This window comes from Bos indicus x Bos taurus, chromosome 4 (assembly GCF_003369695.1).
Source record: "Bos indicus x Bos taurus breed Angus x Brahman F1 hybrid chromosome 4, Bos_hybrid_MaternalHap_v2.0, whole genome shotgun sequence".
Lineage (NCBI taxonomy): Eukaryota > Metazoa > Chordata > Mammalia > Artiodactyla > Bovidae > Bos > Bos indicus x Bos taurus.
In genome coordinates, this window is record NC_040079.1 from 50051600 (window position 1) to 50068510 (window position 16911).

At 43.7% G+C, this 16911-nt stretch overlaps 1 protein-coding gene across 6 annotated transcripts in view; it reads left to right on the forward strand.

Annotated features, from left to right (window-relative positions):
• Positions 1-6214: 6214 nt before the first annotated feature.
• The window catches only part of SNX10 (sorting nexin 10), a 67796-nt gene continuing 57099 nt past the window's right edge, over positions 6215-16911 (forward strand). The window contains exons 1-2 of one of the 6 annotated variants that reach the window (XM_027539375.1): positions 6235-6436; positions 12540-12691. The gene's annotated coding sequence lies outside the window, so the exon portion shown is untranslated. Of the gene's footprint in view, positions 6512-12539; positions 12692-16911 lie in introns of all 6 variants that reach the window. The other 5 variants (XM_027539376.1, XM_027539377.1, XM_027539373.1 and 2 more) reach the window with 5 other exon arrangements.

The window sequence follows — 16911 nt, forward strand, 5'->3', positions numbered from 1 at the left end:
ATCCAGAAGTAGTGCCATAGATGTAAAATAAAGGCTACCATAAATGCAGAGCAGGAACCTCTAACTGCTTTATCCAAGATGATGGGCTTCTCCACTGGCTCTTTGGTTGAGGTTGGTGGTAATTATACTGTACTGCAATTTGTATCAAAGGCCTAGAAGTTACATGACTTGGGCCTGGATTTATGTTCAGGATATGCTCAGTAATGCTACACTTTGTTTTTGGTCAGTTTTAACCAACAAATTTGTTATTTTTAGTCTGTAATAGTGAAGTAAAATCTGGCATTAAAACCAATGCTTTTATGTATTTATTTGGCTGCGTTGGGTCTTAGCTGTGGGATCTTTAATTGTGGCATGCAAATTCTCAGTTATGGCATGGGGTATCTAGTTCCCCAACTGGGGATTGAACCCAGGCTCACAGCACTGGGAACTTGAATTAATTTCCTGATCTGATGCTATTTCCCTCATAATTCAAATTTCCAGAAGAGTCTGATTGGCTCACTTGGGTCTCAGATCCTGCCTCCCCTACCACCCTTGATTGACAGTTGCCCCAAGACTGTGCATTCCCGTAAGAGGAAGTCTGGTGGTGAAACAGTTCACTTGCAAGTGATGAATGAGTAGCAGGACCAGTCATTCTGGTATAAACTATAACCATAGGGCAACCACTCATTGTTGTTCAGTCGCTCAGGTGTCTGACTCTTTGTGACCCCATGGATTGCAGCATACCAGGCTTCCTTGTCAATCACCATTTCCTGGAGCTTGCTCAGACTCATGCCCATTGAGTTGGTGATGCCACCCAACTATCTTTTCCTCTGTCGTCCCCTTCTCCTCCTGCCCTCAATCTTTCCCAGCATCAGGGTCTTTTCCAATGAGTCAGCTCTTTGCATCAGGTGGCCAAAGTATTGGAGCCTCAGCTGCAGCATCAGTCTTTCCAATGAATATTCAGGGTTGATTTCCTTCAGGATTGACTGGTTTTATCTCCTGGCAGTCCAAGGGACTCTCAAGACTCCTCTCCAAGCTCTTATTATTTACAAATACTTCTCAGCATAGAGTAGAATTTTCTCAGTATTGAGCAATCGAATAGAGAAATAAATTGGATGTTGACCCTGATAGGAGACTCCAAGAATCATTCACAAACTTTTGATTTTGGATCACAATAAACTGTGGAAAATTCTGAAAGAGATGGGAATACCAGACCACCTGACCTGTCTCTTGAGAATCCTATATGCAGGTTAGGAAGCAACAGTTAGAACTGGACATGGAACAACAAACTGGTTCCAAATAAGAAAAGGAGTACGTCAAGGCTGTATATTGTCACCCTGCTTATTTAACTTCTATGCAGAGTACATCATGAGAAACGCTGGGCTGGAAGAAGCACAAGCTGGAATCAAGATTGCCGGGAGAAATACCAATAACCTCAGATATGCAGATGACACCACCCTTATGACAGAAAGTGAAGAGGAACTAAAAAGCCTCTTGATGAAAGTGAATGAGGAGAGTGAAACAGTTGGCTTAAAGCTCAACATTCAGAAAACTAAGATCATGGCATCTGGTCCCATCACTTCATGGCAAATAGATGGGGAAACAGTGTCAGACTTTATTTTTTTGGCTCCAAAATCACTGCAGATGGTGACTGCAGCCATGAAATTAAAAGACGCTTACTCCTTGGAAGGAAAGTTATGACCAACCTAGATAGCATGTTCAAAAGCAAAGACATTACTTTGCCAACAAAGGTCCATCTAGTCAAGGCTATGGTTTTTCCAGTAGTCATGTATGGATGTGAGCATTGGACTGTGAAGAAAGCTGAGCACTGAAGAACTGACGCTTTTGAACTGTGGTGTTGGAGAAGACTCTTGAGAGTCCCTTGGACTGCAAGGAGATCCAACCAGTCCATCCTAAAGGAGATCAGTCCTGGGTGTTCTTTGGAAGGAATGATGCTAAAGCTGAAGCTCCAGTACTTTGGCCACCTCATGCGAAGAGTTGACTCATTGGAAAAGACTCTGATGCTGGGAGGGATTGGGGGCAGGAGGAGAAGGGGACGACAGAGGATGAGATGGCTGGATGGCATCACTGACTCGATGGACATGAGTCTGAGTGAACTCCGGGAGTTGGTGATGGACAGGGAGGCCTGGCGTGCTGCGATTCATGGGGTCGCAAAGAGTCGGACATGACTGAGTGACTGAACTGAACTGAATGTTATAAAATTGAATTCTTCTAATAAATGTATAGTAATGAAATACTGGTTTCACTAGTTTATAAATGAGGTTCTTGTGAAGAAAATATCCTGTTGCTAAAAATATTTGAAAACTACTTAATCAGACCATTGTAAATGATGCCAAAAACTCAGCCTCTGCACCAGTGCCAAATCGAATCTCAGAGACAGAGCTTTGGGTGAAGTAGAAAAGAATAGCTTTATTGATTTACCAGGCAAATGGGAACACAAATGGTTTGTGCCTCAAAAACCCGTGTGTCCCAAACTGGGAGGATTTGGTGAGGAGTTTTATAGCAAAGGTTCAAGGGTGGAGTTGCAAAGAAGGATCATGGTGTTTGCAGGGCCTGCCCTCCTTCAATCTGGCCTCAGGTCATCTTTTTTTGTGTCTCTGCATAGCCTCTCTTCCCTGATTAGCAACTGTTCCAATCTACCCTTTGGAACTCAGGGAAGGTGTTGGAGGCTGGAGTCTATTCCTTGCAAACAAGAAAAACAGGGGCTACAGGAAAGAGTCCCACAGGGTCCTGCTTAGTTTCATAAAGAGGCTATTGTATGATTTTGAGCTGAAAGTTTAGACACGAGAATGGAAAGTAGAAGGTAACACCAAGATCTAACTCAGAAGAAATATATAGCACTTGGACCTGAGTGAATCAGGGGATGGGAGTTGGTCAAAGGTAATGCCAAAGTTAATAGGTTTGGGGTGTTAACTGACAGAACAGTAGTCAATAAACACATAAGGAAGATGGAGGAGTGAGTAGATGAAGTCTAAAGCTCTTTACCTTACAAGTAAGTAAGCAATCTCAAAACTTTTTTCTAGCTTTTTTTTGGGGGACAGATGCATAAAAGAGGTATTTTGAAAAAACACATTAGATTGATCATGATGAAATAAAAGCTCATATTCTAAGGCAAGTTAAGGAAAATTTAAACATAAAAAAATTCCTCTGGGCTTTGGCCTTCTTTTCCCACTCTACTGTGCGTTGTGTATTTGTGTTATACATTGACCAGACCTCCCCAGCAGCAAAAATGCCTACTCAGTCATAAACAACAACATTCTCCTAGCACCAAGAAGACAACTCCTTAAAGATAACATTCCTTCTTAATCTTGTAAGGCACCATGATGACCTACTACTTGGTACTTGCAGATCCAGATTGTGCAAACTATTAATAGGTCATTTAAGGTACAGCCCTCTATCTCATGGAGAAGGAAATGGCAACCCACTCCAGTGTTCTTGCCTGGAGAATCCCAGGGACGGGGGAGCCTGGTGGGCTGCTGTCTATGGAGTCACACAGAGTCGGACACGACTGAAGCAACTTAGCAGCAGCAGCCTCTATCTCAAAAACCTATGGAACTATGCATTGACCTCTAATGGGTGGAACAGTTCTCTGAGTTTCCTGAGAGGCTGTTCCCAGGTTATAATCCTTAATTTGGCACTAATAAAATTTTCCATTTCTTTCTTAGATTGACTGATTAATTTCCCATCAAAATAGTCAAGAGAAATTATTTTTATTCACATTAATCCGTATGTCTTCATATTATTGCAAAAAGATGATGTAAAATGAGAAATCAAAATCGAAATTATTTGTTTAAATTTTTTTGCTCACATCTCATTATTAGTTGTTTGATGAATGATAAGACCATCTTTTTGCAGAATGAATATGTACCATGACAGTGTTTCTCAAGAAGGCAGGACAATTCATGTAAATTTTGGATAGTATAGAATAACTGTATTGTATCAATTAATTATAACTGCTGAAGATCAAGTCCAGGCAAATTCTGTTTTTACTGTCTGTGCATTTTGCAATTTTCCCAGGAGACAGATGGACTCTATCTTCTTATTGATTCTTGAGTTAGAGGTAGGGAATACAGTTGGCTTTCCTTAATATGTCTAACTAAGGGTATTTGGAGATGAAAGAAATTAGAGAAAAGAATCATGTTGTAATAACAGTTATAATAATAAAAATTTATTGAGCACTTACAATGTTCTAGCATAGTTCAGGAGCTTTACCTGAAATGTTTCACTTAACCCCCACAACAACCCTATGAGGCTGGTGCTATTATTATCATCTCTCTTTTTTTTCAGATGGTAAAAGGAGGCCCAGAGAGTGTCATTATCCCAGTATCACATAGTGAGAGGTGATAAAGTTGGGGTTTGAATCAGTTAACTTGACCCTAGAAGCCAGAGTTGAGGTAGGATTGGGACTGGCAAGAGGATTTCTTCTTAATAGCAATTCTATGGTGATTTTATTAGCATCCTAGGATTTCTTAAGAACCAGAGAGTCCAGTCTTTTACCTGATAGTATAACAAAAAGTCACAATCTAAAAATGTGGTGGTCACTTAGCTCAGTCCCCTGGATTTAGGTTGTACATTACAATTCTTAAACTAGAAACACCACCTAGTAGCTACCCTGATAGAGTGGATTAAAATCCATTATTGCTTTATTCTATTCTGAATTTTTTTCATATTCTTCCTTTCTGTGGAAGTCAGATATCTAAATGACTTCTATAGACTCTCCAAAGGTTTTTTATTTTATTTTTTAATGCTCTGCCCACATTGTAAAATCGTGCTCTTGTTGATAATATACTTAGAAAGATTTTAATTTTGCAGAATCTCTTAGGATCTTAGACACATACTGCATTTTGTTTTCTAGTCAATGCTTTGTGCAGCATAGGGAAAAGAATTTGAAAAAGACAATTTAACTTGATTCTCAGAAGAGATCATATTTACATTTACTTGTGTGTTATAGCTGGGTTGCAATTTTAGGAAATTAAATACAAGTGATCCAAGATTCAGCAATGAATTATTAGGATCCCATATGTTAAGACACAACATTGTAGATTTAGAAGTTTTCTTAAGTTAAGCCAATTTGAGTGTGGAATATAGACTTGGATATTTTCAGGTAAGCCTGGAATGGCCTGAATGATCAATGGAGTTGGCTGTGTCTAGTGGGAAAATTCGTGTTTAAATTATGAAATGTTAGACTCCTATTAAAGAGAGAGAATAGGCCCAGAAAGGAGTCACTTACGGTGAGCACTTACGCTGTGTACTAATTTGCTTCAGTCACGTCTGACTCTTTGGGACCCAATGGACTGTAGCCTGCCAGGCTCCTCTGCTCATGGGATTCTCCAGGCAAGAATACTGGAGTGGGTTGCCAGGCCCTCCTCCAGGGGACCTTTCCAACCCAGGGATCTAACCTGCTCTTTTATGTCTTCTGGATTGGCAGGTGGGTTCTTTACCATTATGGCCATCTGCTGAGACATCACAAAATGGGAACTTAATATCAACCTGTCAGCAGTGTGACTATCTCCCTGATAGACCCCTGTCTTCTCCTAGAAAAAAGAGATCTTGCCATGACCAATCCGATTTTTGCTAGGATAATTTCCTTGTCTCCCCGCCTTATGTCTGTAAGAGCCTTTTATTTTGTACAGCTCCTTAGCGCTTCTTCCTATCTGCTGAATTGGATGCTGACTAATCATGAATCATTGAATAAAACCAGTAAAATCTTTAACATTTACTCAGTGGATTTTTTAAAACACTGCCTTTATTATTCTGTCATGTAGTCACCCATTAGCGGTCTAAGTGATTATTGCGGCTTTCCACGCGAACAAGTGGGTCAGATGCAACCCAAGATGCCACTTGGAAAACGGTTTACTGATTCAGCCACCTTGACAGACCTCATTTCTTTCCCCCCAGGATGGCTTGTGAAAAAATTCAAACATACAGAAAAGTTGAAAGAATTTTTCGGTAAACACCCATATGCCCACCACCTAGGTTCTACCATTGACACTGTACCATTATCTATCCATCACTCTTCCCATTCAACCATCCTCTCCGTAAGTAACTAAGGGGGCGGGACGGGGTTAGCAAGCTCCTGGTGGCTTTTAAGTGGCGCCCCCCAGCGGCCGCACAGCTCTCCCCAGCCCCGGGGGCCGAGGGCAGCTTCCAGGTCCGCAGCAGGGGCGGGGCAGGCCCCCGCGGGGCCGTACCTGGGTTGGGCGGTGCGGTGGCCACGATAGCGGGCGCGGAGCGCGGGCGCGGGGCCGCTACGTGCACGGGGAGCGCGGGGCTGCGCTCGTGTGCGCTCCTCGGCGCTCGCCGCCGCCGCCGCGCCTTTGAGTCAGCAAACTCCGCCACCCGCTGGCCCGCTGGCCCTGCTCTGCCCGGCTCTGCCTGGAGGTGCCGCCCGTAAGTGACAGGCGATCTGCCGGGAAGGCCTCCCTCGCGCCGCCGGGTGAGGACCGCTACCAGGGACTAGCCGGCCGCCCTTTCCTTCGCGGAGGCTTGGGGCCCTTTCCTCTGCGCCCAGGTGCCTCTCCCTGCGGGCTGGGAAGATGCTTGGGTCTCCTGGGGTTGGAGCCGGGCGTTGCCTCCATTCCTGCCGGGGAAGAGGAATCGGTCGGCTGGTTTGCCAGGGGAGGGCACGGATCGGATCGATCCGGCTAAAAAGACACCCCAGGGAGAAGGTGGGGCAGAGGTGGAATCCCGGACTCCGGCGGAGGGGGGGCGGGGCGCGGGAAATGTGCTGAGACACCTTACACCAGGCCGGGTTTGGGTGGGTATTTTTAATCCACGAAAGGGTAGCTTTGAGTTTAGAAATTGGGAGGGGTAGGCAGGGGGTTTTCTTGGGATTGTGGGATTGAGGGAAAAGGCCCGAGAGAAAATCCACGTTTGACTGATTACTAGGTCTGGTACCACGGGAAAGCAACAGCCTGTTTTTCAGTTCTGATGTATCATACTTCGGTAAGATGGTCCGCGGGGGATTGAGGGGAATGGTCAGGGGGACGTAGAACCACAAGTCCTGCTTGCCAGTAAGGGCTTCTATTTCTGCAGGACACGTTTATGTATTAGAATAATGGGTTTAGAAATTTAGAGCAGGCAGGAGGCTTTCATGTGATCTCCTTCAAACCTCTCATTTTAAGGCTGGGAAACTAAGGCCCCAGGGAGCAGAGTCATCCAGCCAGTGAGAGCAGAAACAGGCCTAGATTGTGATGGGCTTCTGACTCCCTCCGTCCGCAGCCTTCTCCACACCTCTAGGGGCGTAGGGGTGGGGGTAAGCTGGGAATGCATAAAGTCCCTCTTCGTCCCTGGGAGTGGGCTGGGTGGCAGGGATGAGTGCAGCCACAGCGGGGAACTGGCTACTCCGTCTAATGGACCAAACTCCAAGGATGCAGTTGAATGAGATGCTTCCGCTGTTTCTACCATCCCTTCCAATGATCAGTGATGCCTAGTGCTAAGCACCGTACCCCCCTTTTTAAAGGCATGGTAGATTTAAGATTGACTAATGGGACTGTTTTGAAAAAAGACAAAAAATACCATATACCCAGAAGTAAATATATAGAAGATGTGAAGAAAGGTGATTAGCACTGACCTGTATTTCAGTGGACCACCCTGTTTCTCCTGCTGGTCTATTTCATTCTCATTTCTGAGGTGACTATTTCACTAGGGAGGAAACTGGTGTTGGAGGAGTGGGGTGTGGCTCTCAGGTGACACCGCCCTTCACCAGGGGTCTCTTGACTGACTGACTGTCTGCTTCTCCTCCTGCAACAGTGGGCTGTGGTAGGAACTTCCTCTTATTTTACTTCCTCCAGGGAAGGCCTCCTGAAGCTTGGTATTGGAAACAGACATAAACACCTTCATTACTTCCCGCATAAAACTTTGATGTTTAAAGACTAATGTTGTGTTCTACTATGGCATTTCTATGTGATTTTGGAGCACTCTTAATATTACTTTTCTCAGCCTTAGGGTCTCTACTTGCTTTTTAGAGAACTCTGTTTGTTTGTTCAGCTATTATAGGAAATGGCTTCTTTTTCCTCTTTTGATGTGACGGCTGTGGTTTAACAACCACTTGCCAGGGGTTTGAAATCGATGAGACCATGGTCCAGCCTTTTCAGTCTTCCATTTCTAAGAGTAGCAAATGAGGGCTTTTGGCCAGTCATGACTGACCTCCCTGGAGAATAAATACCCTGCATTTTGGATAAAAGACTCTTATCACCAACAGTCTTTTTTTTTTTCTCTCTCTCTCTCTCTCTCACTTAAAATTAGTAGGTATGAATCAGCTTTTCTGTTCTCTAAGCCCTGTTCTAATTAAGGGGTTGTGTGTAATAGTGGTTACAACTTCTGGTTTCAGATTCATTGGAGTTGAAATCTGGGGATAATCATTTACTAACTGAGGTACTGTTAGCAGAACACTTAACTTTCTGATTTATCCTTTCTTCAGAACTAAAAAAGGTACTGATAATCCTTGCCTCCCAGAATTGTTCATAACAATAGCTGACATTTACTGAGCACTGATGATGTGCTAGGGATTGTGAAAAGAGTTTTTAACATGGCAGGCTCATTAATCCTTAAAACAAACCTCTGAAGCAGATTCTGTTTACATCTGAGGGAAAATGAGTTATCAAGATATCTATGGCTTCCCTAAACTCTTCAGCTCAAGAGCTTAACCTCCCAGCAAATGTGTCCCGGATTTCTATAACGTGGAATTGTTATTTAGGGCTTAGTGTCTGCAAGGCTTGATTTCAAGTACCATATGTATATTAACAGTCCTTGAGATATGTATTGTTTTTATTCTGCCCTAGTTTTTTTTTTTTTTTCCCTTCCCTTCTCCCCTTTTCAATAACAGAAGAAGAAACAGGCACAAAGCCTAAGTCAATTAATAAATGATGGAGCCGAGATTTGAACGAGGCAGCCTGGCTCTGGAATGGGTCCTGTCCCTCAGGCACTCCTCTGTGAATGTAGGTAAAGGGCTTAGCCAGACCTCAATCAAGGGCAGCCCTTAATTGGCATTTCCATTTATTTTACCCTAAGAAACCTCTTCCCTTTCTCAGTCTCTGAGGAGAAGAAGATGCTTTTAGTTCTGGAAATGATTCAACTTTGCTTAAGGTTTTGTGATTCTACATACATTTCTGTTGTCTTCTGTGTTATTTTTTAGAAGTTTGTGGTAGGTCTCAGTGATCTTGACCCTGGGAATACAGAGATAGGCTTTAGGGAGTCTGTGAACTCCCTGAAAACATATGATTTCATACTCTTGTACAAGAGTATATTATTCTAGAGGTGAGAATCCACAGCTTACTTTAGATTCTCTTTTTTTGAAAATACTTTTTCATTTATTTATTCTCTTTTTGTCTGCATGGGATTCGGGATCCTAGTTCCCTGACCAGGGATCTAACCTGTGCCCCCTACAGTGGAAGTGCAGAGTCTTAACCACTGGGCCACCAGGGAGGTCCTTCCTTTAGATTCTTAAAGGGTCATTCATGGTAGAAAGAAAATTTGGTGATGACTATTCTGTTCCTATAATCTAATTTTACAAATAGCTTAATCTGAGCTATGAAGCTACTTAGAAATAGAAACGGGACTATAAAACTCAGGTTTCCTAACTTCCAGTCTCATACTCTTTCCATCACACCCCAATATTTCCCTTTGGAACGAGTGGTGCCAGGTGAATGAATTACAAAAAGCCAAAGACTCCCAGCTTTCCCACCCTCTTCCCCAGTGTGGGAGAGGCCAACAAAGTTTCTTGGAAGCACTATTAAAATACATCATCTTTTGGCATGTCATCTTGTTAGCTGAACCACTCTGCAGTGATTTAAGATGGGAATCTACAACACTGTGTGATAAGAGCCAGGAGGATAAAACTTGTTTTGAGAGAAAGCAAGGAAGGAGTCAACATATATTGGTTAAGGCACAAGGATGCTGTTCAGGCCTATTGGTCGAATTGTAGTGTTGGAAAGTTATTGCTAAGGGATTTGTAAATTCAAGTGAAATTCCACGAAGTCTGAGATTTCCATGTAGGGTGTGAATCACTGGGAAGTCAGGCCAAAGCTTGATGCTCCAGTGACTAAATAAGACTAATAGGTCATGAACCTGCTGTTAGTTTAGGCCAGCACTTTAAAGTCACTTAATTTTTACAAATTGATAGAAGTTTTCCTGGGAAAATATCAATGCATTATACTAATAGGCAATATATTTTGAAATGTATCGTTCAACTGGACGTCAAAATACGTTACTTCAGACCAGAAATAGCAAGTCCAGACCTAGTTCCCTTGTCAAGATAGAAATTCATCATGTGATTAAATTTACGGTAGTAAAGTTTATCGGGACTGTTATCGGTCCAATTAGGAAAAAATGAGATCCGGTTAGGAAAAAAATGAGATCCAAGCTTCACACCATTCACAAAAGTAAATGCCACTTAGACTAAAGATTGAATGTCAAAACCAAAATTATAGATATTAAAACATATATACACATATGTGAGATTTAAAAAAAAATTTGTTTGCACTGGGTTTTCATTGCAGCACATTGGATCTTCTAATCGTGACACATGGGAATCATTAGTTGTTCATTGGGAACTCTTAGTTGTGGCATGTGGGCTCTAGTCCCCTGACCAGGGATCGAACCCAGGGCTCCTGCTTTGGGAGCTCAGAGTCTTATCCACTGGACCACCAGAGAAGTCCAAGACCATTTCTCCATACCGATGGGGAAATCTTTCACTGATTGAGAAATCTACCCCACCACGTGCTCTGCTGATTCAGAAGAGTTTACTAGATGAGTTGAGCAGTTACCTTGTGGGCCTCCTGATCTTCCATCATCTCCCGGGTCCTTCTCTTGGTCTCTCAGCCCTGCCCCTCACCCTCCTCCCTTACCCATGAGCTGCAGGGTCTTTTCTCTTTATCTTTATGATTATGGATGCTCTCCAGTTCATCTCAGACTTACAGACCCTAACAGTTCAAAGTGCAGAACAGAACAAGGGGCATTATATGTAGGGAACCACAACTCCTTAGAAATTATGAACACAAGACACAGGGAGGAGGTTTCTATTACTGATCGTTATCCTCCCCTGCCTCACTGACACATCAGCCCTGTTTATTGGAGAGTGGCATTTGGGACCACTGAGGAGGAGGCAGGTGTTCCCACAGCCCTAGATTCTAGATTCTAGTGTCTCAAAGCAGGGGATGTGGAGCCTTTTTGTCAGCTCTCTCTGGGTGATCAGACCCTGAGAATTGGGACTGCTTCTGCCCAGGTACACCTGAAAATTCCTACGCTGGGAGATCAGCTTCACCTTTTATGGGGGAGTGCAGACCTGATGCTGGCTTTTTGTAACTAGCGCTTTTCCCTGATGGTTGGGAAACCTTGAAAAAATGTGACCTCTGAGGTGAGACCTTTGCCAGACTGGATCTGTGGACAGATATGAGTCAGATGCTTTGGATTGCAGTCAGTGCTTTGGGCAGCTAGTGTAAGGAATATTGTGTTTGGCATTTTACCCACTATTAACAGTTATTAACACATAATAACTTTATGTGTTATCTCGTTCTTCTTGGGTCAAGGCCAATGCCAAGAAACTGTGTGTAAGTTTGTGCCACAGGGAAAGGCCAAGGTGTGCACTTCTTGTGTGGGCTGTTTCAGAGCATATAGACTTAAAATGTTCTGCTTCTGTAAATATTCCTGTCCCATCTGACAAATCAGATACTTGAAGGGGATATTTTTAAAAAGGCACAGTTGCTTTGTGATAATCAGGAAGAGACCTCAGCATTTTCTCCCTCAGGAGTTTTGGAAAACTCTAGAAAGTAATGATCAGTGACAGTAGCTGAGCTCCACATGTACTCATGTGATCTTTACAGCTGATCCATGAAACAGGCCATTATCCCCATTTTGCAGATGATGAAACTGAGGCACAGAGATGTGAAACAATCTCCCTGGGCAAGGGGCAGAATAAGGATTGGGAGTCAGGCTGTTTGGCATTCACGTTGTCCTTCCTACTCTTGTTAGGCAGTCATGCGTGCTAAGTTGCTTCAGTCATGTCCGATACTTTGTGTGACGATATGGACTGCAGCCCACCAGGCTCCTCTGTCCATGGGATTTCCCAGGCAAGAATACTGGAGTGGGTTGCCATTTCCTTCTCCAAGGGGTCTTCCCAACCCAGGGATCAAACCCAGGTTTCTTAGGTCTATCTGCATTGGCAGGTGGGTTCTTTACCACTGGTGCCACCTGGAAAACCTTGTTAGGGGAAACTGTTTGCTTAAAAGTGAAATCTCCCTCTTGCTGTCCCTCAGATAACTTGCCAGTTCTTCCTATCTGGACTGATGTCACTTTGGGCAGAGTTGAAAGTGACTAGTATATCGCAACCCCTGGTGCTGCTGTTTTCCTTTGTAAATAAACTTGCCTCCCCAGCAAGAGTTCTTTCGACAGAGTGGGAAGGCTATTTCCGGTGTGTTGCAATGATTTTCCTTTTTGAAAGACAATTTATCACTTTAAAAGAGGAACATGTAGTGCTTACTTTTGTTTCCAGTTTGCATACCTCTGCCCTTTTCTTATCTGAGCCCCAAACTGTTCTTCAGGTGCCTGAAGGCTGTTCTGTGTGGATGTCCACCATCATCCTGGCTTGTTCCCAGCTGAACTCATCTTTGTTCTCTCTCACCTCTAAAAACAGACCTCCTTTCCAGCTTCCCCATTCCGCCTGTGACCCCAGTCTTCTTCCAGTCTGCTGCTGGTGAGTCACTCTTGACGCCCTTCTTCCATCATGCTGTCTCCAAGTTATTCTTGTTATATACATCTTTTTTTTTTTTATATATACGTCTTTTTTAAAAAAAAAATTATTTCACTGTGCTGTGTCTTTGTTGCAGCATGCAGAATCTTTAGTTCGGCATATGGAATCTAGTTCCCTGACTATGGATCGAATCTGGGCCCCCTGCTTTGGGAGCTCAGAGTCTTAGCCACTGGGCCACCAGGGAAGTCCCCATACATCTTTTTTAATAAACCTGATGTTTTTTGCGGGGGTGGGGGGGGGGGCGGGGCTGTGCAGCTTGTAGAGTGTTATTTCCCTGACTGGGAATTGAACTGGGACCCCCTAAAGTGGAAGCATGGAGTCCTAACTACTGAACTGCCAGGGAAGTCCTAATAGATTTGATTTTTAAGAGCAGTTTTAGGTTCACAGCAAAACTGATGGAAAGTACAGAGAGATCCTATGTATAACCTGCCTCCCCTCTCCTGTTATCAGCCTTGGCATCAGAGTGGTATGTATGTCATTATAGTCAATGAACCTGTATTGACACACTGTCACCCAAAGTCTGTACTTTCCATTGAGGTTCACTTAATTCCTAGTGTTGTACACTCCAGGTTTTGACAAATATATGATGTGTCCACCATTGTAGACACAAAATGTATCACACAAAACACCAAGACACCATTGTATCACAAAAAATGATTTCACCCCTCCCCACCAAATCCTCAGGGTTCTGCTTCTTGTTATTTTCAAATGTGTTTGGCCATCTCCCGCCCACCTTGAGTCCATGATCTCTTCTGTTGATTGATGCATTCCAGCAGCTCTCTGATGAAGCTCACAGCCTATCAGTCCATCCTCCACCCCATCCCCAGATGAATCATCACCATCATGGCAGGCTTCTGAGTACTACATCCCTGCCTTCTGGGAGAAGTCAGCATTCCTCCTCTCATCATTCAAGACTTCCCCATCCTAGGATGCCCATTAGAGCTCTTCCCAGCTTACCTCCTCATGACATTCTGTCAACGCAGCCCCTCCACTGCTGGGGGGCTGAATACTTAGGTCTACTGAAAGTGATGCTGTTCCTTCTATTTTTTTTTGGCCACACATCACAGTTGGCAGGATTGTAGTTCCCCGACCAGGGATTGAACCTGTGCTCCCTGCAATGGAAGCATGGAGTCCTAACTACTGGACCACCAGGGAATTCCCCAGTGGTGCTACTTCTTAATCAGCCCAGGCTGGTCCTGTTTTCCCTGCCTGATGCAAGCATCAAGGCCTCGTCAGGTCCTACTTTCCTTCATGAGGCTTCTCCCTTTGCACTCTCCTCCTTCCTGTAACCCTGTTACCAGTGCTATTTCTTCTGGCACATAGAGTGAAGTTTGTTTCATGTCTGTATCTGGAGATCTTTACATCTTGGAACTCAGGGCGTGTGCCTTAACCATTAAAAATAGCCCTTGTCAGGACCAAACTTAGAACTCTCACATAATGGGCTCTCAGTAATTGCTCATTGAATTGGATTGTTGTTGCCCTCTAGTTATTCTTAGGGGTCCTCCTTTATAGTTAATGACCCTGAAAGAGGTCTTTCAGAGGAAGACACTACATTTGTCTCAATATTACCTCCTTTCTGAGAATGAAAAAATCATTTCTGGAAGTATGGCTGTGAACTTTCCCAGTTCATGTACAGACAGAACTCTGCCTCCAATCTCCACATCCCTGAAACATTTGAGACTTAAATAATTCTGTTTATTGGTTAGTATTCTCCTCTCATTGCTCTCTTTTTAGCATTTATTTCTAAGCATGTGACTTGGATGCTGTGCTGGATGTGTGGGGAGGATGAGGGCTTGCCTGGGTCTGGCTAGCTGGGTTTGGGTCCTGGTTCCATCACTTACTAGCTCTATGACCTTGCATACTTTTTCCTCATTTGTAAAACTGAGGTAGTGAGACTTGCCTGAGGGGCTCTCTTGAGGGTTAGATGAGATGATTCATGTTGCACTCTTCACACAGTGTCTGGCCCCATCATTAACATTCTGTAATTTTTAGTTGGGTTGCTGTTTTTGATGATGAATGTTATGACTTTAACATCATTCTCCAGTCTCATCCTCCACAGTCCAGTGGAATTAGACCAGAAGGAAAAAAGAGAAAAATAGAGGAAGGCGCGTGGTCTTCAAGACATGCCACCCTGGACTGTTGCTGGCTAAATTGCTTTCTCTTTTCGCAAAATGATTGAGTAACCATGAGCAGAGATGGCCAACAGGAGGGGCCGGGCAAGTTGTCCAATGTCCATCCTCCCAGCCCATGTGGTTGGGGCTACTTAAAAACTTGATGGTGATGCAGAAATGGAGAGAATTAGCTAGGACTAATTCAATCAAGTGTAACTGACCCATTTTTTAATGGGCACTTATTATATGCCAGGAACATTGCTCCATTCTAGGGTTATAAAGTGTGAATGACATGAACAAGGTCCTTGCCCTCGTGGGATTTTTGAGAGGACAGACAATAAACAAGGAAGTAAATTAATAGATACAAATCATACAGACTGAGACATTCGAAGGAGAAAATAAAAGGATGGAGTGTTACTGGGGGGAATTTGCTTTAGTGGGTGGTCAGGAAAGGCTCCTGAAGAGGTGGCATTTAAACCAATACCTGCAGTGTGGGAAGGAGCCCTCTTGGTGGGTTGGGGAGGGAAGGGGGTGCTGGGGATGTCAGAGGAAGCAAAAGGCACAAAGGACCTGAGGGGGGAATTTCAGAACTGACCTGATTAGGGCAACTGGACACTATGGCAGAAGAGTCCGTGTAGGTGGGAGAACCAAGGCCGTGCGGTATACAGGAATTGTGCAGATACAGACTCTGGGCTCTGGTCAGTGGTTTTCCACCATCTGTACACTTGAGGGGACAAGTGATATGCTCCTGGGGGGACTCCCTTGGGGGGTGGGTGATGAGAAGGCTGGGATATGAGTCATTTGAAAAGAGCCCTCCATAGCTTAAATATAACTCACCACAAAATGAGAAGCGCTGCTCTTGATGATCCACTCGGAAGCCTTGGGATCTGGGGACATTTGCATCTCTTAATTTTCATTAAATGTTGCAGGGTTATATAGGCACACTGTAGGAACACGGAATCCTGCCTGTTGTTGAGAACACTGGCACAGGCATTTGAAGATGAGTCACTGTTGAATTGGATCACTGTGTGGCCTATTTAAATAATACTGTGTGGTTTTGTTTTTTTTTTAATCCTTGGCATGGCATTCAAGGCCTTTTTAAAAAATTTATTTTATTTTTTGGCTGTGCGGGGTCCTCTTTGTTTTGTGTGGGCTTTCTCTAGTTGTGGCGAGCTGGGGCTCCTCTTTGTCGCAGTACACAGGCTCTAGGTGTGTGGGCTTCAGTACTTGCAGCACCTGGGCTCGGTAGTTGCAGCTCACGGGCTCCAGAGCAGAGGCTCCATAGTTGTGGCTCACGAGCTTGGTTGCTCCTTGGCACGTCGAACCTGTATCCCCTGAGTTGGCAGACAGATTCTTACCCACTGCGCCGCTGGGGAAGTCCAGTACTGTCTTTTCAATAGAAAAGTTATTCACTTTCTTTTGAAGTTATTTAGAAATGCCTTTGGCGATGTCCTTTAAGATTTTAATGAGTATAAATGTCCTTTTGTGAAGAGAGGCAGTGGAGGGGAGAGGAGAGAAGAGCTTCCGGAGTCCTCAGTGTGAGTCTGGACCGTACTGTGTGGACGTGGATGGGAGATGAACCTCTCTAGGTGTTGGCTTGGGAAGCTGTCCTCTATAAAATAAGACAGATAAGTCTTGCACTGCCTGTCTCACTGACTGTCATGGGACAGTGCTTTATAAACAGCAGAGTATCAGAAAATAAAAGTTACTTTATAAAGTTAAAATTTGTTTGCATATGGTATGGCCAGAAACACATTATAGCCAGGATGTAAATCCATGACCATAGAAAAGAACTTTTCACTGCTCATAGATGACTGATCTCTAGAATAATCCAAAGGAGAATATTTTTATAACTTTTCAGTAGGAATGGGCTTTCTAAGTGTGCTGCAAAACTTAGAAGCCATAAGGAAAAAATTGATACAATTCATTACTTAAAAACAGCATAGCAAAACCCCTGTAAGCAAAACTAAAGACAGATTACAAAATGGAAAAATATGTGTTTCATGTTATACGTTACGGGTTAATTTCCCTAATACATAAATAATTACAAAT